This window comes from Pogona vitticeps, chromosome 6, assembly GCF_051106095.1.
Source record: "Pogona vitticeps strain Pit_001003342236 chromosome 6, PviZW2.1, whole genome shotgun sequence".
Lineage (NCBI taxonomy): Eukaryota > Metazoa > Chordata > Lepidosauria > Squamata > Agamidae > Pogona > Pogona vitticeps.
Window position 1 is genome coordinate 55070790 of NC_135788.1, and position 26138 is coordinate 55096927.

The 26138-nt window shown below is 42.6% G+C and overlaps 1 pseudogene; it reads right to left on the reverse strand.

Annotated features, from left to right (window-relative positions):
- Positions 1-24826: 24826 nt before the first annotated feature.
- LOC140701509 (U1 spliceosomal RNA) lies at positions 24827-24977 on the reverse strand (annotated as a pseudogene).
- Between the last annotated feature and the right edge of the window lie 1161 nt (positions 24978-26138).

Here is a 26138-nt window from a genome sequence, read left to right on the forward strand (position 1 = left end):
AAGAGTGTTTGTGATGACCAGCTTGTTCTCTTGACAAAACTCTATTAGCCTTTGCCCTGCTTCGTTTTGAACCTCAAGGCCAAAACTTACCTGTTGTTCCTTTTATCTCTTGAGTCCCTACTTTAGCATTCCAATCCCTTATAATCAGAAGAACATCTTTCTTTGGTGTCAGTTCTAGAAGGTGTTGTAAGTCTTCATAAAATTGGTCAATTTCTGTTTCCTCAGCATTGGTGATTGGTGCATAAACTTGGATTACTGTGATGTTGAAAGGTCTGCCTTGGATTCGTATTGAAATCATTCTATCATATTTGAGATTATATCCCATTATACCTTTTCCCACTCTTTTGTTGACTATGAGGGCTACTCCATTCCTTCTACGAGATTCTTGCCCACAATAGTAGATATGTTAATCATCTGAATTGAATTCACCCATTCCTGTCCATTTTAGTTCACTGATGCCCAGGATGTCAATGTTTATTCTTGTCATCTCCTGTTTGACCACATCCAGCTTCCCAAGGTTCATAGATTGTAAATTTCAGGTTTCTATGCAGTATTTTTCTTTGCAGCATCTGACTTTCCTTTCACTTCCAGGGACATCCACAGCTGAGTGTCCTTTCAGCTTTGGCCCAACCACTTCATTAGCTCTGGAGCTACTTGTCCTTGTCCTCCGCTCTTCCTCTAAAGCATGTTGGATGCCTTCCAACCTGAGGGGGCCATCTTCCAGTGTCATATTTTTTAGCCTTTTGTTTCTGTTCATGGGGTATTCTCTGCAAAGATACTGAAGTGGCTTGCCAATTCCTACTCCAGGTGGATTGCATTTAGTCAGAACTCTCCACTATGATCTGTCCTTCTTGGGTGTCCCTGCACGGCATAGCCGATAGCTTCTCTGAATTACTCAAGCCCCTTCACCATGACAAGGCAGCAATCCATGAAGAATCAAAGCTCTATTGTAGTAGGCACTATACAAACAATGGCAAAGACATTGTCTCTGTCCTGGTGAGTTTACAGCACAAACTGCTTTTATTCTATTTTCATAACACACACAGAGACACACACACACTTCAAGAAAGATGATAACAAATTGGAACAAGTTGAGAGGAGGGCAACAAGGATGATTATGGGGCTGGAACCCAAGCATTATGTTAAAGGTAAAGGTAAAGGTTCCCCTTGGCAATTTGTCCAGTCTTGTCTGACTCTAAGGGGTGATGAGATGGGTTTTTGAGTTAAAATCTTTTAAGGCATATGGGTTTTGTAATTAAGAAATGAGCCAGAGAGGTTCCATCTTGTTTCTTGTATAAAGTATCTTTACTATGCTGACAGGTTGTTTTCTAGGCGAGCAGAGAGAATGTTATTCTGAAAGCCTGAGAAAGGACTCTGTGTGATTAGATGGGAATTGTTGTGGCTCTTTGATAAACTACAGTAACCCAAATAACATCTGGTGCGTATGAGAAAGAAGTCATGTGGTGCAACAGGACTGTTTGCCTAGTAACGAACTCTGATTGGATGACATTGTGGGAAGGTGCGATAAGCCCTTGCCAGTTACTCTTGAAAAAGGAACTTTTTCCCTATGGACATTGTCTTTCAAGACCGACTCTTCAGTCATTCGTGACACATGGGACTAACCTTTACTATGCTGGATTATCCTTGGACTTATGGGATTTTTCCCTAAGGACTATGCATGGACTATTTTCTATGGACTGTTCTATGGAATATTCTTTAGGGACTTCTTTTCTTGGAATACTCCATATGGACTATGCTCTTGTAATTTTGTAAGGACTATGGTACATTTACTGGGTTTGACTTTTCTAAGGATAATGGGACTTTTACTGAATTTTTCTTTTTAGTACAGGATTCTTGTTCTACAGAATCACTGAGGACTATAGCCTTTTTATAACCTACTTGGATTATTTTGTTTTTACTAATGATTTCCTGGACTGGAATTGTTTTTATTCTTTTAATGGCTTTTTGTGTTTTTGTAAGGTTTTTGAACTCTTTTCTATTTTTTATGTTTTCTTTGCCTCACTACATCTTTGTAACTAATCAGCACAATGCTAGTTTATTTGCTTTGGTTTAATTTGGCTTTGATACTTAGTAACATGCTTATTCTTTAATAAATAAAGATTATAAAACTCAATTGGTTTTCTGAACAGTACACTTGCCATAGGGTCATCTGAGAGTGCTGCCTCGGCCTAGCTTACTTAGAGTCCTGTCAGTGGTGCAAGTTAAGTCTAAGGACTACAAAGCCCACTTGACCTTTTCATAATAACATCTGAGAGTACCAGGGTGTTCTTATGTGGGCAGACCTGTGAGAAGGAGTGTTGTATCATGGCTAGCTGAGTTTGGACTCATTCAGCCCATTTTAGCATGTGCAAACTCCTGATTGCTCTCTGTCCAGGCTTACACGTGTTTTTGGACCCATGTTTGCTGACATGGTGGCAGCGGCGCGATGGACCACGTGCTGGGTTTTGTAGTACCTCAGGATGACCAATCTTTGTTCTATCTGGCAGCTTGAGTGACTCTAATCCACAAGCTAAGTTTTGATTGCAGAGGGACACTGAGGCTTCGAGGAGCTAAGTGCTTCCCTGAGTGTGAACAGTAGCTTCCTAGGAAATGCTGTTTGCCAGCAATTAGGCTGTGGTAAGAGGTGTTAAATCTTCAGGCTGTGGTAATGTGTGTTAGAATCTGGGGTGCTCTTTTAAGAAAGAGATTCCCAGTGGGACAAGCAAACTGTTAGGAAACAATTGGATTTAATCTGTAGGCATGTGCAGGTTGTTACAACGTTGTAGTGAAGTAATTCCAAGATGGAATTACTGGCCCTGGTGGTATCTATCTGCACCCAGCTCAGTCATTGATCATCTCTGTAACTTTAGGGTTCACAGAGTGGTCACAGTTTTCTTTTCTCTTCCTTTTGGATTTTTCAGTATTTTGGTTTGGCAGCTGTTGGTCCTCTCGCCTATCTTAGGATAGCAGAGTGACAGCAGTTGGTCAAAGGTGCAGAGAAGATATTTAATTTTATTTTGGTTTTGGCAGCTGTCTGTCCCCTTTGCATATCTTAGGATAGCAGAGTGACAGCAGTTGGTCGAAGGTGCAGAGGAGATTTTTAATTTTTTTTTCTCTTGGAGTTTTGTTTTGTTTTTATTGCTGACCTAGCCTAGGCTAGATTGCCAGCAGAATATGGGGGAGCAAGATCAGTCGGCAACTGTGGACAGAATCTTGGAAGTGGCTTCGGGATTTTTCAAGCAAGCCAAGCAGAAAATTCGGGAAAGAGATTCGCTTATAGAACAACTGTACCAGGAAAACTTACTTTTAAAACGTTTTTTAAGCACAGAACCTGGCTTGATGCAAAGGTTTTTCCAAGCTCAGCAGGGTTCATTTGGGGATTACTGCAACGAGACGCTCCAGACAATTGGGAGCGGTCCTGAGATGCAAGTTGCTTGTGTGGAAAGAGTTAACGAGGCCCAGTGGAATTCTAATGAGCATTCCAGAGGAGACAGCGATTTATCACCCATCCAAATAAAGGATTCACAGGCCCTGGAGTCGTGCGCAGAGAAAGGAATGCAGGAGAAAGAAACATCGCTTCACCGAGCTGTTTCCGTGGAGGAACTAGCATCGGACGACGCAAGGGAAAACTGCAGTACTCCAGAGAACTTCAGTGCATTCGAATGCAGCTCAGCACCACCCTCAGCTCTTTTTCAGAGCACAGGACAGGTGAGAAGCTCTGAAATAATTTGGGATGAGACTATGGGTTTGCCAGAAGAGGGAGAGCAAGGGATTTGCCAAAACATTCAAGCAATTGCTGTGACTGAGAGCCCTCACATCAGCTTAGAAGCAACAGCAGTTCAAGGGGGAGTAAGATACCAGCAGGATGATGTAATAGAGACTCAGCTTAATTCTTTGCCAGGACTTGTGTCAGCAGATCTTGATGCATGTCAGATCTCAAACAACCCCCCTTCTCTTAGCCCAGAGGGAACAGTGAAATCAGACACTGTTAGGTTGGCAGGGACCCCGTGTACTTCATGGCCGTTTGGGAGTGTGACAAACCCAGACCTACTGGGATATGCCACAGTTTCACTAAGCTGCCACCAACCATTCCCTATAAGAAGTCACACAGACCAGGGATGGATTTTTAACAAATAAAAGAACAAGGTTTATTAAATAACACACAGGGAAAAATAAAATGATCAGGTGAATAAGATACAGTAACGTGGCTTAGTCTCAATCATACATACACACAGTTTGGTTCACACAGAACACTTAACTTGAAGCACAGACCCTGAACCTATCAGTTCTGGCTAACCATACAGACACCTGAACCTATCAGGTTGGTACTGACTGACACACAGTAGTACCCTGTCTGACACACAGACTCCCACTCAAGCTTCTTCTCTCAGCTCTCCTTCAGCTCTCCACACAAACTCCACATATATATACAGTACAGCCCCTCCTCCTGATGTCCCGCCTTCCACTCCCCATAGGATGGAACTTTCCCTCCAACCCATGACAGACAGGTAACATCAGTGCTGTATGTAACACCTCCCCTCTTTATAAGTTGTTTTGTAGGGGGAAAGCTAAGGTGCTTTTCACCAAAAAACAACCTGGACCCAAAACAAACAAAAACAGTGATATAATAACATACAATACCATACTTACTTACACTTACACTCTATTAGGCATTTAAACATTTACCATTAACAATACATCAAGTTACCTTTATTCATACAAACCAACATGTTTAATAAACAGACACATTTGGCTTTTTGTCATCAAAATATATACATAGTCCATGTTTCTTTCGCCGTCTTCATCCTTCAGGTCTTCTTGACAAGGCGTCAGCAACACAGTTCACTGACCCTCTGACCACCTTCACTTCAAAGTCATAGTCTTGCAGGTTTAAAGCCCACCTCATAAGTTTACTATTGTGGGTTTTCATTGTCTTTAACCATTGCAGTGGTGAATGGTCAGTGCACAGAATAAAATGTCTTCCCCAGATGTAAGGCTTGGCCTTCTGGATCGCGTAGACTATGGCCAGGCACTCCTTTTCCACGGTTGCCAAATGTCTCTCACCTTTCTGGAGTTTCCTACTCAGGTAGGACACTGGATGCTGGTCACCATTCTCATCCTCCTGGCAAAGAACTGCTCCTACCCCACTGTTAGACGCATCGGTGTAGATGATGAACTCCCGGTCGAAGTCTGGAGCACGCAGCACTGGATAGTTGATGAGCGCCTGCTTCAACCTCTGGAACGCCTCCTCACAGTCGCTGGTCCACGGGATGCGGTCATCAGTCTTCTTCCTCGTCAGATCAGTCAGCGGAGCCGCAATCTCGCTAAACCTCGGGATGAACTTTCTGTAGTAGCCCACCAACCCAAGAAATGATTTGACTTTTTTCTTGGTGTTGGGTCTGGGCCAATCACGAACTGCTTCTATCTTGGCCTCGAGGGGTTTTATCACTCCTCCCCCTACTATGTGACCCAAGTATTTTATTTCTGGGCTACCCAGCTGCAGTTTGCTCTCTTTGCAGAGCCTAGGCCAAAGCACTTCCTCTCCTGGGTTAAAGTGCCTCTCCCTGCCTTCCTGGTCATCCCAAGTTTTCCTTCTGACCTTTTGAGCTTGCAGCGTCTCTGCTGCTAGCTCTAGGTTTCTCTTTAAGTCATTCCTTAAAGAGTCTATGTATGTCACAACATCTTGTGGGTCATCCTGGGTGATCTGCTCCCAATTTTGTTTGATCAAATCAAGGGGCCCTTTCACCCTTCTCCCAAATAAAAGTTCAAACGGACTGAACCCGGTACTGGCTTGTGGCACTGATCGATAAGCAAACAAAAGGGATTGCAGCTTCTGGTCCCAATTGTTTGGATTCTCTGCCAAGTAAGCCCTAATCATGCGCATTAGAGTCCCATTGAACTTCTCAGTTAACCCATTACTTTCAGGGTGATAGGCAGTGGTTTCCTTGTGCTTAATTCCACAGATTTGCCATAACCGTTTCATGAGCTTCGATGTGAACGATGCGCCCAAATCTGTGATTATTTCTGAGGCAAATCCCATCCTGGACATATACCCCACCAAGGCATCTGCCACTGTTAGTTTCAATGTTAGTCAAGGGTATGGCTTCAGGGTACCTCGTGGCATGGTCCACAATGGTGAGAATGAACCTGTTCCCCCTCTTTGTGGCCTTGGGCAAAGGTCCCACAATATCCACCCCTATGCATTTGAACGGAGTGTCAATCACAGGCAAAGGGCACAACTTTGCTTTGGTCCTGTCGCGGTTATTCCCCTGCCTTTGACACACATCACATTGTTTACAGAATTCTTTGATCTGCTTCCCTATGTCAGGCCAGTAAAAATTCTGTGTGATTCTCTGCTGTGTTTTGTTCACCCCTAAGTGCGCAGCAAACATGTCAGAGTGTCCCCTTTGTAAGATCATGGGGCGATACTTTTCAGGTACCACTAGCTGACTTCGGATCCCATCTCCCCCTTTTGAGATATTCCTCAGGGTCTCTCTATACAAAACCCCCTTTTTCTCTAGAAATCTCACTGGGGTTTCAGGTGTTAGCTGGGCGTCTGTCACCTGTTCAAAACACTTTTGGAGAGTGGCGTCTGCCTTTTGCTCTTGGCCAAATCGGCTGTCTGTGGTTAAGGTTTCCACCACAGCTTCTGAACTCCCCTCTGCTTCCGTCTCGGGCTCATCATTACCCCCCTGAACTGTCCCCGTGGTAGCTTGTGAACGTGTAATCACTAGCACCCGTTTCACATGTTCAGCCAGGTCATTTCCCACGAGCACGGCTGCTGGCAGAGTCGATGAAATCGCTAGCCGCCAAACTCCCCTCCAGCCTTGAAAGTTCACAGGCACCTCCGCTACTGGCAGTGAGATCACCTGCCCCTCAATCCCTGCCACCTTCATGCTCTCATTTGGGATTACATACTCCCTAGGAATAATATCTGGATGGCACAGGGTCACCTGGGAACAAGTGTCCCTCAGCCCCCGATACTGATGGTCAAGTATTCCTACGTCCACCCCTGCTGTTTCAAACAACTGAGAATCTGTTCTCACAAGTAAGCAGCGCTTGACCTCCACAAGAGGACCATTTTCCTCAGCCTGATCAGCAGATGTCACTGTTCCAGATTGAGTAGCCATGGCAACAGGCTCCCTCAGTGACAAGGGGCTTTGCTCTTTCTGGACACAGAACACAGCTTTTGGCTTGGTTCCACTCGAATCCTGAGGCACAATTCCTTTTAGCTGCTTTAATTTCTCACACTCTGAGATTAGATGGCCCTTTCCCTGACAGAAATAACATTTTCTGCTATATTTTGAGTCTTTCTCATCTTGTTTTGGTTTTCCCTCCAAAATCTGAGGTCTTGGTTTCATGTCTGAGGGCTTCCCTTCACCATGGGCCCCTCCCCCTTGCTGGCTTTTCCCTGGTCCCTGAGAGTACTTGCTGTAGGTTTCTTTAGGTTTCCCCATCGATTTCCCCTCACCCAAGGGCTTTCTTATTTGGGAAATAAAATCTGCGATCTCGGCTGCTTCTGCCACAGATTTCGGTTTCCTTTCCCTCACCTGGAATTTCAGTTCCCCATGCAGGACTGAATAGAACTGTTCCAGCGCTATCAAGTCTTTGAGCTGCTGAAAGGTCTCTGTCCCCTCCTGAGATAGCCATTTCTCTAGCAGCCTCACCAATTGGGCCCCCACTTGGGTAAAAGTCTGCTCTGGTTTCTTGGTGATTGACCTGAATCTTTGCCTCAGCTGTTCCGCATTTATCCCATGTCTGGCAAACACCAGTTTTTTAAACTCTGCAAAATCTTTCATCAGTTCCTCTGGCATCTCTGCATAGACTTCTGCAAGGCTGCCACTGATTAAAGATCGCATGATGGTCATCTTCTCAGTTTCCCTTACTGAGAAGTCCACAAACGCTCTTTCCACTAGGGAAAAGAACACTTCAGGACAATCTCCCTTGTGGTACACAGGGAATTTCTTCAGGTCAGCTTTAGACAATTGGCCTCCCTCAGAATCCCTATTGTTATTATTGTTCTGATTCATCAGTTCCAATTTTCTCAACTCAAACGCCATTTTCTCTCTCTCTAATCTTTCTGCTCTTTCCATTCTCTCTATTTCTAATTCGAAATGTCTCTGTTTCTCCCTTTCCTCCATTTCCCTCACCCTCGGTTCATGCTGTTGGGCTATGAGCAATTTTCTGAGTTCTGGGTTCTGTTCTCCCGTGCTGTCACCCTGCACTGAGCCAAATTCATCCTCAGAACCTTGGTCAACCTGGGGTTCTTTCACTTCACCCATTTCTGCCATTTGGCTTCGAGTCAAGGGCATAATCCCCCCCCCAGAACAGGCTGCTTTCAAAAGTCAAGCCTCAAAATAAAGCGACCACTTTTTTTTTCTCTTTTGCCTCAGAACCAGCTTTCTATAGATTGCTGCTGTTCTTCAGCACTAACTTACAACAGTTGCGAGCCAGAGTCTACCCCCCTCTGCTAGGCCTCGCAGCAGGCGGGCTAGATCACTGCTACTACACAGTTTTGCCTCAGCCTCTTCCCGCCAAAACAGGCTGCCTCAGAGCTCCCTAATCTAGTCCCCAATCTGAGGTTACACGTTCTTCTACTAGCGCACCTCCCCGTGAGGCACACCTAGAAGATTACCTACGCGCTCTCAGATTGTCCCTGACTAGACCCCCCTTGCTCTGGGCACACTTGCCAAGGCTTTGCTGTACCACTGGACAACTGGACCAGTCGTATCCCACACGCTGGACACCAATCAATGTGACAAACCCAGACCTACTGGGATATGCCACAGTTTCACTAAGCTGCCACCAACCATTCCCTATAAGAAGTCACACAGACCAGGGATGGATTTTTAACAAATAAAAGAACAAGGTTTATTAAATAACACACAGGGAAAAATAAAATGATCAGGTGAATAAGATACAGTAACGTGGCTTAGTCTCAATCATACATACACACAGTTTGGTTCACACAGAACACTTAACTTGAAGCACAGACCCTGAACCTATCAGTTCTGGCTAACCATACAGACACCTGAACCTATCAGGTTGGTACTGACTGACACACAGTAGTACCCTGTCTGACACACAGACTCCCACTCAAGCTTCTTCTCTCAGCTCTCCTTCAGCTCTCCACACAAACTCCACATATATATACAGTACAGCCCCTCCTCCTGATGTCCCGCCTTCCACTCCCCATAGGATGGAACTTTCCCTCCAACCCATGACAGACAGGTAACATCAGTGCTGTATGTAACAGGGAGTAATGAGATTTACCATGGGGGTGGCCTACTCAGTGCACCGGAGCAGTCTGCTGAGAAGGCTGGAGGAGTGAAGGTTTTCTCAGAGTCATTGCCAAGTGCCATAGTAGTTGATAGTGGAGCGGTTTTGCAGCATGGACTTTCACATTGTTTCAATAGTACCAGTGAATGTGGAGCTAATTCTGTAAGCTTGCTTAAAGATAGAAAGCTGCATTTGAACCTGTCAGATTGTGAGACTGTTTCTAACACAACCAATGAAGGGGGAAGTGCTAACTTTTTGGGATTACAAAGTACTGATGTTTCTCCAGAGACTGAAATCATATCTGGAAACTTTGGCCCAGTACCACATTTAAACTTCTCAGAAAGATCTTTAGAAAGAAAAGCAGAGGTTTGGGACCATACTTATTTTCAACAGCCTATTTTCCAAGGAAGTGGTGAGAATGCTGATACTGTTTCTGAGGCTATGCAGAGTACTCCCGAGGGAACTTTGATGCAACAGCGGCCTCTTGTGACCAAATCTGATAGCACAGCTAATTCAGCAATACAGGTATTCAGGGGTGTGGCATTTCTGGACCAAGGCGTGCAAGGCATTGATCAATTTAGCCCAGGACAGATATTGGAGTCTGTGTTAGCTAATCACCAAAACGTCTTCTTGAATTCACCGGGAGAAACTAATGTGGTGAAACATTTTATTACAGTCAATGATGGTTTGACTGCTGTTTCTGTTCCTATGGACCTAGAAGGGACTAAGGGCAATTTAGTGTCTGGAACTGTTGAAAGTCTTATTTCACAAGGAGTGATTGAACCATGTAGAACAACTGTGTTCAATACTATTTCAGTGTGTCAAGGCAAACAGGATGGTCTCAAAGTGGAATTAGATTTTAGCCAGTTAAATAAGTTCACGGAGACTGAGACAATTCCTACAATCAATGTTGAGATGTTAGTTGAAATTGTTGCAAACGCTGAATACATTTCTGTGATTGGAATAAAAGGAGGGCTTTATCAGATTTTAATTAAAGAGGAACATCACCCTTATACATCATTTACTTGCCCTCAGGGAATTTACCAACTCAGAAAACTAGCACCTGGAATGAAAAATACCTATGTTACTTTTCAGAAATTGGTTGATGAATTGTTTGGTGATTTATATTACGTGATTGGCTATGTAGACAACCTTGTAATTCACAGCCCTGATCCAATGTTACATGTAAAACATATAGAAACGGTACTTTGCAGATTGAGGAGCGCAGGATTGAAAGTGCAAATGGATCATTGTGTTTGGTTTGATGGGAAGGTGTCCTATTTAAAATATTTGATTGGAAATAATTGTTCTCTACCTGAGTATTTTAGAGTGAAAGCTATTAATGATTGGCCTGTTCCTACAGAAAGAGAACAGATATTGGTATTTTTAAGATTAGTTGACCATTTCCAAGGATGCATTAATGGTTACAGAGATTTGGTGTCACCTCTAAAGAAATTAATAAGGAAAGCAAGATCTGTTGCAATGCAGTGGACACGAGAATGCAACCAGTCTTTTGAGTGTTTAAAGATGTTACTTATAACAGAACCAATCTTGCAATCAGCTAACTTTGCTAAACCCATGATCATTCAAACTGCTTTTTCAGAACGTGGTTTGAGCGCGATTTTGCTTCATCCAGATGACACTAATTTTTTACACCCCTTAGCTTATGTGGCCAGAAAGTTGAAGGAAAGAGAGAGAAAGTATAACTCTCAGGAGGGAAATGCATATTCAATTTTGTGGGCTCTTCATGTTTTCAGAATATATGGATGTACACGGAAAGTGGTTATTCAAGCAGACAAAAACACTTTGACATTCTTAGAGAAGCAGAGACATCGAAGCCCAAGATTAATGCAGTGGTATTTCAGATTGCAAAAGTATGATTTTGATGTTGAACATCTACCTGGAAAGAAGGCTTTAATTGCTCACTGTTTATCTCGAATGTTTAGTGCAGATGCAAGGGGAGAAAATGGCTAGAATTGATAAAGCTCTGATGTTTAATTTTCTTGATATTCTGTATGACAATGTTCCTGAGCATACATAGAGTGTTTTATCTATTATTACTTCATATCAGTATATTGGTTTGTCAAGTTATTATAATGTTAACCCTGGTTTCACTATTTTACTGTTGGATGACTAGAGTATTATCTGAGCATATGCAGAGTGATGTATTTGATTAATTATACTAACATGTTTGTTCTTTTTTTTTCAGACTAGTAGAAGTGTCTAATGCAATTTTCTCTCATGTATGGTAAATACTGTAATTATAATAGTTCTCATGTAACAATTGTTTTGCTATTTTAGAATCATATCGGAAATGTATTACTTTATGCTCAAGTTAATATCTTTCTCTATTTTGTTAATGCTTAATTATGACATCTCATCTTATTCAGTTATCAAAATTAAAACTTAAATTGTTTGAGAATTTTGTTAATCTTCCGGGGGCTTGTGATGAGATGGGTTTTTGAGTTAAAATCTTTTAAGGCATATGGGTTTTGTAATTAAGAAATGAGCCAGAGAGGTTCCATCTTGTTTCTTTGTATAAAGTATCTTTACTATGCTGACAGGTTGTTTTCTAGGCGAGCAGAGAGAATGTTATTCTGAAAGCCTGAGAAAGGACACTGTGTGATTAGATGGGAATTGTTGTGACTCTTTGATAAACTACAGTAACCCAAATAACATCTGGTGCGTATGAGAAAGAAGTCATGTGGTGCAACAGGACTGTTTGCCTAGTAACGAACTCTGATTGGATGACATTGTGGGAAGGTGCGATAAGCCCTTGCCAGTTGCTCTTGAAAAAGGAACTTTTTCCCTATGGACATTGTCTTTCAAGACCGACTCTTCAGTCATTCGTGACACATGGGACTAACCTTTACTATGCTGGATTATCCTTGGACTTATGGGATTTTTCCCTAAGGACTATGCATGGACTATTTTCTATGGACTGTTCTATGGAATATTCTTTAGGGACTTCTTTTCTTGGAATACTCCATATGGACTATGCTCTTGTAATTTTGTAAGGACTATGGTACATTTACTGGGTTTGACTTTTCTAAGGATAATGGGACTTTTACTGAATTTTTCTTTTTAGTACAGGATTCTTGTTCTACAGGATCACTGAGGACTATAGCCTTTTTATAACCTACTTGGATTATTTTGTTTTTACTAATGATTTCCTGGACTGGAATTGTTTTTATTCTTTTAATGGCTTTTTGTGTTTTTGTAAGGTTTTTGAACTCTTTTCTATTTTTTATGTTTTCTTTGCCTCACTACATCTTTGTAACTAATCAGCACAATGCTAGTTTATTTGCTTTGGTTTAATTTGGCTTTGATACTTAGTAACATGCTTATTCTTTAATAAATAAAGATTATAAAACTCAATTGGTTTTCTGAACAGTACACTTGTCATAGGGTCATCTGAGAGTGCTGCCTCGGCCTAGCTTACTTAGAGTCCTGTCAGTGGTGCAAGTTAAGTCTAAGGACTACAAAGCCCACTTGACCTTTTCATAATAACATCTGAGAGTACCAGGGTGTTCTTATGTGGGCAGACCTGTGAGAAGGAGTGTTATATCATGGCTAGCTGAGTTTGGACTCATTCAGCCCATTTTAGCATGTGCAAACTCCTGATTGATCTCTGTCCAGGCTTACACGTGTTTTTGGACCCGTGTTTGCTGACAATGTTCATCTCTGTTTCCAACCCATAGAGCTAGCGTTTGTCTGAAGACAATCTTCCGTGGTCACATGGCCAGCGCGACTAGACACAGAAGACCGTTACCTTCTACTCACATTTTGCATGCTTTCAAATCACTAGGTTGGCGAGAGCTGGGACAAGTGACAGGGGCTCACTCCAACACGTGAATTCGATCTTACAACTGCAGGTCTTCTGATCTTGCAGCACAGAGGCTTCTGAGGTTTAACCCGCAGCGCCACCATGTCCCTCAAGCCTTATGAGGAAAGGCTGAAAGAATTGTGCATGTTTAGCCTCGAGAAAAGAAGACTTAGGGGGGTGATATGATAACACTTTTCAAACATGTGAAAGTCTGTCATACAGGGGAGGGCAGAATATGTTCCTGATCATCCCTAAGTGCAGGACACGCAACAATGGGCTCAAGTTAAAGGAAGCCAAATTTCGGTTGAATATCAGGAAAAACCTCCTGTAACGTAGCAGGCCACTGTCAGAATGCCCACCACACTACTTCACACTCGCTGCCACCAATTGTAATGACTATTTAAGAAGGACAAAGGTTTCCTTCAAAACAAAACAGGTTTATTGAGATAACAAAATAGAATATGAAAATCACAAGTAGCTAATCACGATGTCAATCACTGTTTCTTATTTAATCAATCACAGACTTTCTCTCACTGAATACATAGGCACACAGGCCTCTAAACAAGTTCTTTCTCTCTCACACTCCAGATCTGATCTTTTCCCTCACACTTCACACCCCTTTTTCTTCCAGCTCCACCCTCTTCAGTCCCACCCTCCGTCACCCCATTGGCTGATGATTCACTGCCCGGTTGTGACGGACAGGTGAGGTCAGGGCTGCCTGTTACACCTCCTAACTGTTAAAGAAGTATGACAGTGGAACCAGTTACCTCAGGAGTTGGTGAGTGGTCCAACACTGGAGGCATTCAAGAAAAACTTGGATAATCACCTGGCAGATATCCTTTGATTTGTATTCCTGCATTGACCAGGGGGTTGGACTTGATGGCCTTGTAGGCCCCTTCCAACTTCACTTTTCTATGATTCTATACCATGTTGGTCCCAAGACAGCCACTATGATTGTTATGGATTTTAATTCCCCTGTGTACTTGGTGCTGTGTTCAAGTCTCTCTCCAGCTTGAGGGGCGTGAGGGATGTTTGCTTGTTTGCTGGCATTCAGTAGGAACACTAATTAAATCTAAGAGGGTGAAGTGTGGGCTCTCTCCCTTGCCAGTCATCCCTTCTTTGTCAACAGAGTAGGCTCTCTAAATACCAGGAAGGCTTGTGACTCATTTCAAATGCAAAGACCTCTTGGGTCTGACTCAACATGGGGCAAGTTTTTTGACTGGGAGAAGTTCACACTCTTAACTTCAAAATCCAAAGGTGTCCCCATGATAAGTAAACAGCAATAATCAGAAATTATGGGTTTCTCCCTTTCAACCTGTAGTGCTTTCTCTTCTTTACCTTGCCCTGTATTATAATTAAATTTCGGCTAGAGCAATAGATATATATTTTCCAATTGTATAATTAATTTCAGCTGTTAAAAATATGTGAGTGAGCAACTCTTGATATTGGACTGTGATTCCCATTAGCTCTGGTCACCAAAGCCAGTCATAGGAAGATGGAAGTTGCAGTCGGACAACCTCTGGAGACCTTCAAGTTGTCCACTTTTGACTTTAGTTATTTTAGTAATACAACCACACAGAATATCTCTGCTGCTATCCCTACAATCCAAACTTTGAGCAGAAAAGAGAATCACTGGCTGGACTTGGAGTATTCTCTCCATATAATTTGGAAATAAGTCTCTTTTATATATAGTCTTGTATAACAGAATGCTTATGGAGAGTGACTGATAACTCAGAGCCATATCAAAAAGTAAACCAATACTAAATTTATTGTATTGTACGCCAACACATGCAATAGTGAAAAGTCAGAACATTCAGAAAATAATAAATTGCAAATAAAATATTAGTAATAATAATGTTTACAACATAGTTCTTGAAACAGAGGTGTTATAATAATGACTATGAGAGCAATGGCACAATGGGAAATCAAATAATATAAAGGAGATTATAGCATAGAATGGAAATATATAAAGAAATTTTTAAAAAACCCAAATATTACCCCTAAATGAATGCAAAATGACTACACCTTTTAATGCATCTTCCATCCCACTACTTTAAAAAGACATCATAGAATATATGTTACTAAAGTGCTTAGAAGCTAAGTGAAGTATGCAAAAAGACATATAAGGTGACTAATTAGCAGAAACAAAATTGGCCCCAACCAGCAAATAAGGAGATAAGACAGAAGTCATGGATTTCAAACTGGGTCACAACTTTTATTTATTAATTGTTTAAATCCCCTGACCTGATGTGGGGCTTAAGGTAGTGTGTGATCCTGGAACCAGAACAGGTGGGCCCTCCTGGCCCATCTCCAGGCCAGGCTGGGTGAACCTCTAGCCCTGGGGTATTGCCTTAGCTTTTCAGCTTTGCCCCAGCCACCTCCTCTGGGAAGACCCCCTCAAACCCCTTACCTGCCTAAGGCCCTGGTGACATGAAGGAAATGTTCTCTAGTTATCCCCCATTTAGTTCATTGTGTTTTCCCCACGGTTGCACAACATACAGTCAAGACTGAAACATTTTCCCAGCCAGCAGTATAAATGAGGAACTTTTCTAGGATTGTTTGTGTGTACAACTTGCTCAACTTCTTTTCAGAATTGAAGCCAGGGAGGTGGCCATCATTTCTGCTGTGCACATATTATTTTTATTTTTATCTGTCCCAGCTGGTATATTGATACATTAGTAAATGTATGGGGGGGGGTCTTCAGTATTGCCACACTAATTTATTTTCTTTTTTTAACAGCCTGTGGATAGATGCCTCTTTGCATGTCTATCTAAGGCAGTGTCTGCCACCCTTACTGCCAAGCGTGTGCTGTAGATGGTGGGCGGTCCAGTGTTCATTGTGTGCAGTGTGATTCTGCAGTAACTCCAAGTGCAACAGAGGACACTTTCCCAAACAGAAATCCCTTCCTGATATATTGATGTATTGAAAAATATCCATTTTGACTTTATTTTTGTTAAATAAATCATGACACCATGTAATATATCATATGTTGTTCATCTGAGGTTGTACTTACCTAATTATCAGACCTGCTACAGACCAGATGACTTTTATTATGTCCTGATATGTAAAACCATAGATTCCAAAGAGGATGTGCTTTCTTTTTCATGTGAGTGTTGTGACAACCCCAGACCTACTGGAGTATGCCACACTATAACTAAGCTGCCACCAACCATTCCCTATAAGGAGTCACACAGACCAGGAATGGATTTTAACAAATAAAAGAACAAGGTTTATTTAAATAACAAACAGGGTAAATAAAATGATCAGGTAAATAAGATAATGTAACGTGGCTTAGTCTCAATCATACATACAACAGTTTGGTTCACACAGAACACTTTAAAGTAAAGCACAGACCCTGAACCTATCAGTTCTGGCTACCTATAAAAAAACCTGAACCTATCAGGTATGTACTAACTGACACACAGTTGTACTCAGTCTGACACACAGACTCCCACTCCTGCTTCTTCTCACACCAGCTCCAAATATATATACAGTACAGCTCCTCCCCCCTGATGTCCCGCCTTCCACTCCCCATAGGATGGAACTTTCCCTCCAAACCCATGACAGACAGGTACCATCAGTGCTGTATGTTACACCTCCCCTCTTTATAAGTTGTTTTGCAGGGGAAAAGCTAAAGTGCTTTTCTCCAAAAAAACAACCAGGATTAAAACATATAAACAGTTATACAATAACATACAATCCCATAACCCATACTTACACTCTAGGTTAAACATATCATTTATGCATTTACACATTAATATTTACAATACATTAAGTTACCTTTATTAATACAAACCAAGCCTGTTCAATAAACAGGTACATTTAACTTTTGGTCACCAAAATATATACATAGTCCATGGTTTCTTCGCCGTCTTCACTCTTCGGGTCTTCTTGACAAGGCGTCAGCAACACAGTTCATTGGCCCTCTGACCACCTTCACTTCAAAGTCATAATCTTGCAGGTTTACAGCCCACCTCATAAGTTTACTATTGTGGGTTTTCATTGTCTTTAACCACTGCAGTGGTGAGTGGTCAGTGCACAGAACAAAATGTCTTCCCCAGATGTAAGGTTTGGCCTTCTGAATCGCGTATACTATGGCCAGGCACTCCTTTTCCACGGTTGCCAAATGTCTCTCACCTTTCTGGAGTTTCCTACTCAGGTAGGACACTGGATGCTGGTCACCATTTTCATCCTCCTGGCAAAGAACTGCTCCTACCCCGCTGTTAGACACATCGGTGTAGATGATGAACTCCCGGTCGAAGTCTGGAGCATGCAGCACTGGATAATGGATGAGCGCCTCCTTCAACCTCCGGAACGCCTCCTCACAGTCGCTGGTCCACGGGATGCGGTCATCAGTCTTCTTCTGCGTCAGATCGGTCAGCGGAGTCGCTATCTCGCTAAACCTCGGGATGAACTTCCGGTAGTAGCCCACCAACCCAAGAAATGATTTGACTTTTTTCTTGGTGTTGGGTCTGGGCCAATCATGAACGGCTTCTATTTTGGCCTCTAGGGGTTTGATCACTCCTCCCCCTACTAAGTGACCCAAGTATTTAATTTCTGGGCCACCCAGCTGCAGTTTGTTCTCTTTGCAGGGCCTAGGCCAAAGCACTTCCTCCCCTGGGTTAAAGTGCCCCACCCTGGTTTTCTGGTCATACCAGGTTTTCTGTCTAACCTTCTGAGCTTGCAGGTTCTCTGCTGCTAGCTCTAAGTTTCTCTTTAGGTCAATCATTAAAGAGTCTATATATGTCACAACATCTTGTGGGTCATCCTGGGTGATCTGCTCCCAATTTTGCTTGATTAAATCAAGTGGCCCTTTCACCCTTCTCCCAAACAAAAGTTCAAACGGACTGAACCCGGTACTGGCTTGTGGCACTGATCGATAAGCAAACAAAAGGGATTGCAGCTTCTGGTCCCAATTGTTTGGATTCTCTGCCAAGTAAGCCCTAATCATGCGCATCAGAGTCCCATTGAACTTCTCCGTTAACCCATTACTTTCGGGGTGATAGGCAGTGGTTTCCTTGTGTTTAATTCCACAGATTTGCCATAACCGTTTCATGAGCTTCGATGTAAACGATGTGCCCAAATCTGTGATTATTTCTGAGGCAAATCCCATCCTGGACATATACCCCACCAAGGCATCTGCCACTGTGTTAGTTTCGATGTTAGTCAAGGGAATGGCTTCGGGGTACCTCGTGGCATGGTCCACAATGGTGAGAATGAACCGGTTCCCCCTCTTTGTCGCCTTGGGCAAAGGTCCCACAATATCCACTCCTATACATTTGAACAGGGTGTCAATCACAGGCAAAGGGAACAACTTCGCTTTGGTCCTGTCACGGTTATTCCCCTGCCTCTGACACACATCACATTGTTTACAGAACTCCTTGATCTGCTTCCCTATTTCAGGCCAGTAAAAATTCTGTGTGATTCTCTGCTGTGTTTTGTTCACCCCTAAGTGCGCAGCAAACATGTCAGAGTGCCCCCTTTGTAAGCTCATCGGGCGATACTTTTCAGGTACCACTAGCTGACTTCTGATCCCATCTCCCCCTTTTGAGATATTCATCAGGGTCTCTCTCTATAAAATTCCCTTTTTCTCGCGAAATCTCGCTGGGGTTTCAGGTGTTAGCTGGGTGTCTGTCACCTTTTCAAAACACTTTTGGAGAGTGGCGTCTGCCTTTTGCTCTTGGCCAAATTTGCTGTCTGTGGTTAAGGTTTCTCCCACAGCTTCGGAACTCCCCTCATCTGCTTCCGTCTCGGGCTCTTCAGTACCCCCCTGAACTGTCCCCATGGTAGCTTGTGAGCGTGTAATCACTAGCACCCGTTTCACATGTTCAGCCAGGTCATTTCCCACGAGCACGGCTGCTGGCAGAGTCGATTAAATCGCTAGCCGCCACACTCCCCTCCAGCCTTGAAAGCTCACAGGTACCTCAGCTACTGGCAGTGAGATCACCTGCCCCTCAATCCCTGCCACCTTCAAGCTCTCATTTGGGATTATATACTTCCTTGGGATAATGTCTGGATGGCACAGGGTCACCTGGGAACAAGTATCCCTTAGCCCCCTATACTGATGGTCAAGTATTCCTACGTCCACCCCTGCGGTCTCAAACAATTGTGAATCTGTCCTCACTAGTAAGCAGCGCTTGACCTCCACAAGAGGACCATTTTCCCCAGCCTGATCAGCAGATGTAACTGTTCCAGATTGAGTAGCCATGGTAACAGGCTCCCTCAATGGCAAGGAGCTTTGCTCTTTCTGGACACAGAACACAGCTTTTGGCTTGGTTCCACTCAAATCATGAGGCAAATTTCCCTTTATCTGCTTCCATTTCTCACACTCTGAGATTAGATGGCCCTTTCCCTGACAGAAATAACATTTTCTGCTGTACTTGGAGTCTTTCACATCTGGTTTTGGTTTTCCCTCCAAAATCTGAGGTCTAGGTGGTTTCATGTCTGAGGGCTTCCCTTCACCATTATTGTTATTCCTATTTCTACTCATTATTTCCATCTTCTTCAGCTCAACCACCATTTTGTCTACTTCCAACAGTCTCTGTTTCACTTCCCTTTCAAACGCCAGTTCCCTCACCCTCAGTTCACGCAGTTGGGCTCGGAGCATTTTTCTGAGTTCTGGGGTCAGTTCTCCCGTGTTCTCATCCTGCACTGAGCCAAATTCCTCCTCAGAACCTTGGTCTACCTGTGGGTCTCTTACTTCCCCCATTTCTGCCATTTGGCTTCGAGTCAAGGGCATAATCCCCCCCCAGAACAGGCTGCCTTCAAAAGTCAAGCCTCAAAATAAAGCGATGACTTTTTTTCCTTTTGCCTCAGAAACAGCCTTCTATAGATTGCTGCTGTTCCTTCAGCACCAACTTGCAACTGTTGCCAGGCAGAATTCACCCCCTCTGCTAGGCCTCTCAGCAGACAGGCGAGATCACTGTTACTTCACACAGCTTTGCCTCAGCCCTTTCCCGCCAAAACGGGTTGCCTCAGAGCTCCCTAATCTAGTCCCCCCAATCTGAGTGTGCACGTTCTTCCACTAGCATACCTCCCCGTGAGGTAAGCCTAGAAGATTACCTACGCGCCCTCAGATTTTCCCTGACTAGACCCCCCTTGCTCTGGGCACACTTGCCAAGGCTTTGCTGGACCACTGGACAACTGGACCAGTCGTATCCCACACGCTGGACACCAATCAATGTGACAACCCCAGACCTACTGGAGTATATCACCCTTTAATTAAGCTGCCACCAACCATTCCCTATAAGGAGTCACACAGACCAGGAATGGATTTTAACAAATAAAAGAACAAGGTTTATTTAAATAACAAACAGGGTAAATAAAATGATCAGGTAAATAAGATAATGTAACGTGGCTTAGTCTCAATCATACATACAACAGTTTGGTTCACACAGAACACTTTAAAGTAAAGCACAGACCCTGAACCTATCAGTTCTGGCTACCTATAAAGAAACCTGAACCTATCAGGTATGTACTAACTGACACACAGTTGTACTCAGTCTGACACACAGACTCCCACTCCTGCTTCTTCTCACACCAGCTCCAAATATATATACAGTACAGCTCCTCCCCCCTGATGTCCCGCCTTCCACTCCCCATAGGATGGAACTTTCCCTCCAAACCCATGACAGACAGGTACCATCAGTGCGATTCTGCAGTAACTCCAAGTGCAACAGAGGACACTTTCCCAAACAGAAATCCCTTCCTGATATATTGATGTATTGAAAAATATCCATTTTGACTTTATTTTTGTTAAATAAATCATGACACCATGTAATATATCATATGTTGTTCATCTGAGGTTGTACTTACCTAATTATCAGACCTGCTACAGACCAGATGACTTTTATTATGTCCTGATATGTAAAACCATAGATTCCAAAGAGGATGTGCTTTCTTTTTCATGTGAGTGTATCTCTCCCCCCGCCTAAAAGAAGGTCAAAAATAGCCCTAGTGCACCATGGCAGAGAGACTGAAGCATAAACTTTCTTGATCAGAACACACACTCTTGGCACAATCCTAAACATATCTGTTGAGAAGTAAGTCCTGATGAATTCAGTGGAGCTCACTCCTACTTAAGATTACACAGGACTTAATATCTAATCCTTATTTTTCTTGGAGAATACTACTGCATTTTTACACATGTTGAGAGTAATAATGACAATACATAAAGAGGCATGAGATACTGAAAATAGGTGTTTGGGAAACTGTTCATGACTGATCAACAGATTTGAGAGGTTTAAGCACATCTGATCTGCATATATTCGTGATGAAGTTGAAGCAGTGTGGGACATGTAGTTAGAGAAATGTAAAATGGAGTCAGACAGGTTCTGTGTGAAGATGATTTGAGAGACATTGGAATGTGTTTTTCTAAATGGTGTGAGAGTTTTTTTAAAGACTGGTACTGCATGATTTGTGGTAAGCTGAAGGTCAGACCAATGGGCCCATGAAAGACTCAGCATTCCAAGCTAATTGGAGAAAAAATAACACACCTCGATCTTCATGGGACTTGAGGGTGGAGGAATGTGTTACTTCCCCTTGAGACTAAATGGTTAACAGCCATGAAGTGTAAAAAAAAAAGAAGAAGGGAGGAGTTAGAGAATGTAGAAAAAGATGGAAGGAGAAGTGCGTGTTAGAGAGAGCTTAGCTATAACTGATTTCTGAAGGATCTGAGAGATGATTATTCTTTCTGGAATGTGTTATGTAGTTGGATGGTAAAGTATGTAATTGCCACAAGGAGGTGGGGTTAGCCTGCATTAGCCCAGCTTAGTAGTGTTTCGTATTTTAATAGGGATTAGTTCTTTTATTAACTGGATTAATCTTTGAATATGTTCTTTATGCTAAAGTTTGGGCAATATAAACTGCTTCTATGCAACTCTATTTTCCTAATAAAAATAATTATAAAATTTCTTACAAAAGGACTGGTCTCTTGAACAGCAGGGTCTGGCTAAATCCAGGAGAGTGGAGAGGGCCACAAACTAGCTATCATTAAGAGTCCTACCTAACTGAGCTGTTGTGAATTCTAAGGAATTACAAAACCCATGTTTTGGTACTTGCAAACTGCTGCATAAAGTAAAGTATTTGTTTAAGGTGAGACTTGTTTTCTATGATTCTATGATTCTATACCATCTTGGTCCCAAGGCAGGCACTATGATTGTTATGGCTACACACTGCTGAGGTCTTGGGACTTGCCTCTGCACAAAGGTGGTAGATGGCCTGTGGAGGGAGGCTTGTGCACCACATGAATTAGATTTAAGCATAAACATGCATGCAACTCTGTGGTAGCAGCAGTAAATTGGGACAGTGACCTAGACAAGCAGGATTGTCAACTATCTGATCATTTTAAAATTAATGCCTGCTTAATGCTGGGAAAAGTTGAAAGCAAAAGGAAAAGAGGAAGACCAAATAAGAGATGGATTGACTCATTTAAGGAACACACAGCCTTGCAAATATCTAATTGATGTGGGGACAGAAGAGAAGGAAACAATTTTGGAAACAGTTCCTCATAATGCTTTCAAGTATAATGAATAAGTAGGAAAAGGAGCCTGTTCAAGGAAAATTGCTGGATACTGAGAAAATATTTCATTAAAATGATAGTGTTAAAAATTTTAGGTCTCCGGACATCTTTCTCCCTCTAGTAGTTTCCTAATGGAATGAGAAATGATCCCCTCCCCAACCCCCAACCCCAAATTAGAATAAAATCTTCTTGGCCGAACATTTTCATTTATACTGCTAACAAAACAACTTTTCCCAGTGGTGCCAAGAACACATTCTTCATAGGATTTCTGAATCACATGCTGCAGTAATTCATAAGAAAATCACAAAGACAAGTTGACATGTTTGCTACTGTAATCATGTTCCCATTATTCCTTCTCAATATACTAGTATTGTACAAGGTTTTAGCTGAATTAGTCACATGATGGCAAGAGACCTAATCATAAATCCAGGCCTGTTTGTGCTCTTCTAGTGATAAATGCATGTATTGTATAAAGAGCTGTTGAACAGAGTTGACAAGATAAACATTCTAAAGACACAAAATGACAGTTTGTCTTCATTAGAGCAACGTTTTGTCATTTTATTTACTTTTATGTATAAAAGCATTGTCATACTGCTTTTCTATCCTAACAAGGGCCCCCAAAGCAGTTAACACAAAAGAACAAAACGAATTTTAAAAAATAAAAAAATCCCAAGTAAAATCTTAAAAGGAACAGAGTTAAAACCTTCAATTTCATTTTGACAAGCCAAGTAGAATAAATATGGTTTCACTGCCAATCGAAATGCCATCAGGGATGTACTCTCACCTTCTCTGAGAGAAGACATCAGAGCTTGGAAAAGTTGCTTTTTGGACTCCACCTCCAACTGGTCATCCTGCATATAAGCATTAATTATATTTATTAATTCCATTTTAAAATCTGTTCTTATTTCAAAACAGAAAGTCATTGATCTATGTTACATTTTGCTCACCAACATGGTTTATTTTTAACTGCAGAACATTCACTCCCTACATCTTTTTAAATTTTAACCCTTTCTTGAGCAAACAGGAACCTGAACAAGGGGGCTATGCTGCACCTTCTCCTTCCAGTTGCATGCACTATATTTTAAAACAAATTTGCACATACAGCCTTTCTACTCGTACTTTTCTATCATTTTAATATTCTGGGTGGTGATGGTAATGTTTAAGGGTACAATCGTAACAAGACAGGATGAGTGAAGGCAATGATGGCTCATAACCAGTTTTGTAGTGACACATGTTTCCTTAGTCCACAAGTTGTCTAGAGTTGATGGCTAACTGAGGTTGTGCTCAGTCCAAACCTCCCCAGCCTAGAAATGGTAGACATGACAGAGGACTGTCCTGTTCCTAGCCTAACTTTGTACTGGCTATGAGTCTGGGTTGAAGAAAGTTGGGTCTGGCATAACTTAGCTTCAGACCACTGTCTCTTTTTTAGCTCTTCTGACTGCTGATTTCAGACAGCACAGCAGTTGTGACAATAGATCTAGTTGTGCTGGCTGATCTGAGATTAGCAACACAGTAGGGTTGTGCTGGCAGAAGGGGCTTCTGCCCATTCCAAACTCACTACAGCTGACATATCTTTTGAACTTGGATTGCATTGCCTGTTGCTTTACTTTTAGTATGCACATGTTCATCAGAGAAGAAACAACAATAAAAACAAAGAAAAAAAGAAAAAAACTTTGTGACACCTTAAAGACTAACTGCTATATTTTAATGTGTGTTTGTGGATCAAGTTCAGTTCCCTCAGACATAAGAGTAAGACTATATAGCAATCATTTATGCATTGCCCATGAGCTGGTGGGGATACAGAAGAACAAAATAGCAATGGTTGGTTAGAATGATAGATACAAATTGCAAATTATGTTAGTCAATGTGATATATATGTTATTTAAGCTGTTTACCTTTACCGTATTTTTTTGCTCCATAAGACACACTTCCCCCCCCAAAAAAGTGGGGGAGAAGTATGTGCGTCTTATGGAGCGAATACAGTAAAAAAGGGTTCAGCCACCACCACCCAGAAGCCTCCCACTGCCATGCTGGGAGGCCTCTGAACTGGCACCAAAGACTGCTTGCTGTTTGGACCTCACCATTCTGCACTGCTGGCTTTCCAGGATCTGCCTGTTGCAGCCCACCTGGAAAACCAGCAAGGCTAACAGGCCTATGGCAACAGGCAAGGACCAAAGGGGAAAGAGTAATTCTAGAAAGACCAGGGGAAACCACACAGTCCCCCACTTAGGCAGTTGATTTTCCGATCTTTGGGGAAATCACAGGGGTCAGCACATCCAGAGTGCAATAGATGAGCCTTACCCTGGGAAAACCACTTTTACAATAATGGTATCTCCCCTGCCAGGTATGAGTTGGAATGGCCCCTGAAAATTCTTCCCCTTTCTGTGTCCTATCCCCCAAAGGCATGGTGACCCCCCCCCGGCTGCACCTCCTGATCAGAGCAGGGCTGCACAGCCCCAGTCCTGAAAGAGGCCAAGAGACCTACTCAGTGTTTTGTGGTGCCCCACAGGACCCCCACCAGGGGCTGGAATGTTCCTCCCACAATCCTCCAGTGCACAGATATTAGCATACCTAATATGCGGGGAAGGCAGGGAAAGCGGGGAAATTAAAACTTTCAGTTAGTGAAGAGGCTGCTTGTCTGCTTCCTTGCTAGTCCAAGCAGTTAGATTGTTGGGAGAGAGACCTGGGACTGCTGGTATTGTCATTTTAAAATGTAAAATGTAGTTTAAAAGCTGCTTGTTTTGGGTTAAACTGTGCTTGGGTGAAAAGGTGCTCCATTTGAGCTGAAACCTGCTTGTGTAGAAACGTGCATAGGGGTACTTGCTTTAAAAGCTGCTAGTTTGGGGTTAAACTGTGCTTGGGTGAAAAGGTGCTCCGTTTGAGCTGAAACCTGCTTGTGTAGAAACATGCATAGGGGTACTTGCTTTAAAAGCTTCCTGCAAAGCCTTTCAGACCAGTGCCGATCAGCTGTTAGGTGGGGAGAGGGGAGGGGGAAGGAGCAGGAGCGGAGAAGAGCACAAAATGGCTGCCGGCTGCCTGCTGGCTTTTAGCTGTTTGGGGCTCTTTTTTGGCTGTTCTGGGGTCTACCAAGGCACTGTGAAGAGCAAGACTCAGTCTACAGTACCTGGTAAGTGACTTTCTTTTAGGTTTTTTAAAGTTTCTGACCTTTCCCCCCCCCATAAAAATGCATTAATTTTCAATGCATTTCTATGGGAAATTTGGATTCAACTTGCAAACTTTTCAACTAGTTCTGGGCATCTAATAGAGAATGTATTTCCAAAGGGTGTTGCAGCAAGGAAACTAACTGTGCCTCGTGACTTCTAACTGGATTACAGTACCTGCTTCCAGATTTCAGTTACTATAGTTTGTATTCAGTTTCTTTTTTGGCTCGTCAAGAACATTGTTCATGGGTTTGTGTGGCCTAACCTGTTGTGCCTTGCATGCTATAAACGTTCAATTATGTCAGAAAATGGAGATTTGGTCTTATGCTGAGCATGTGCTACTGCTGGTGAA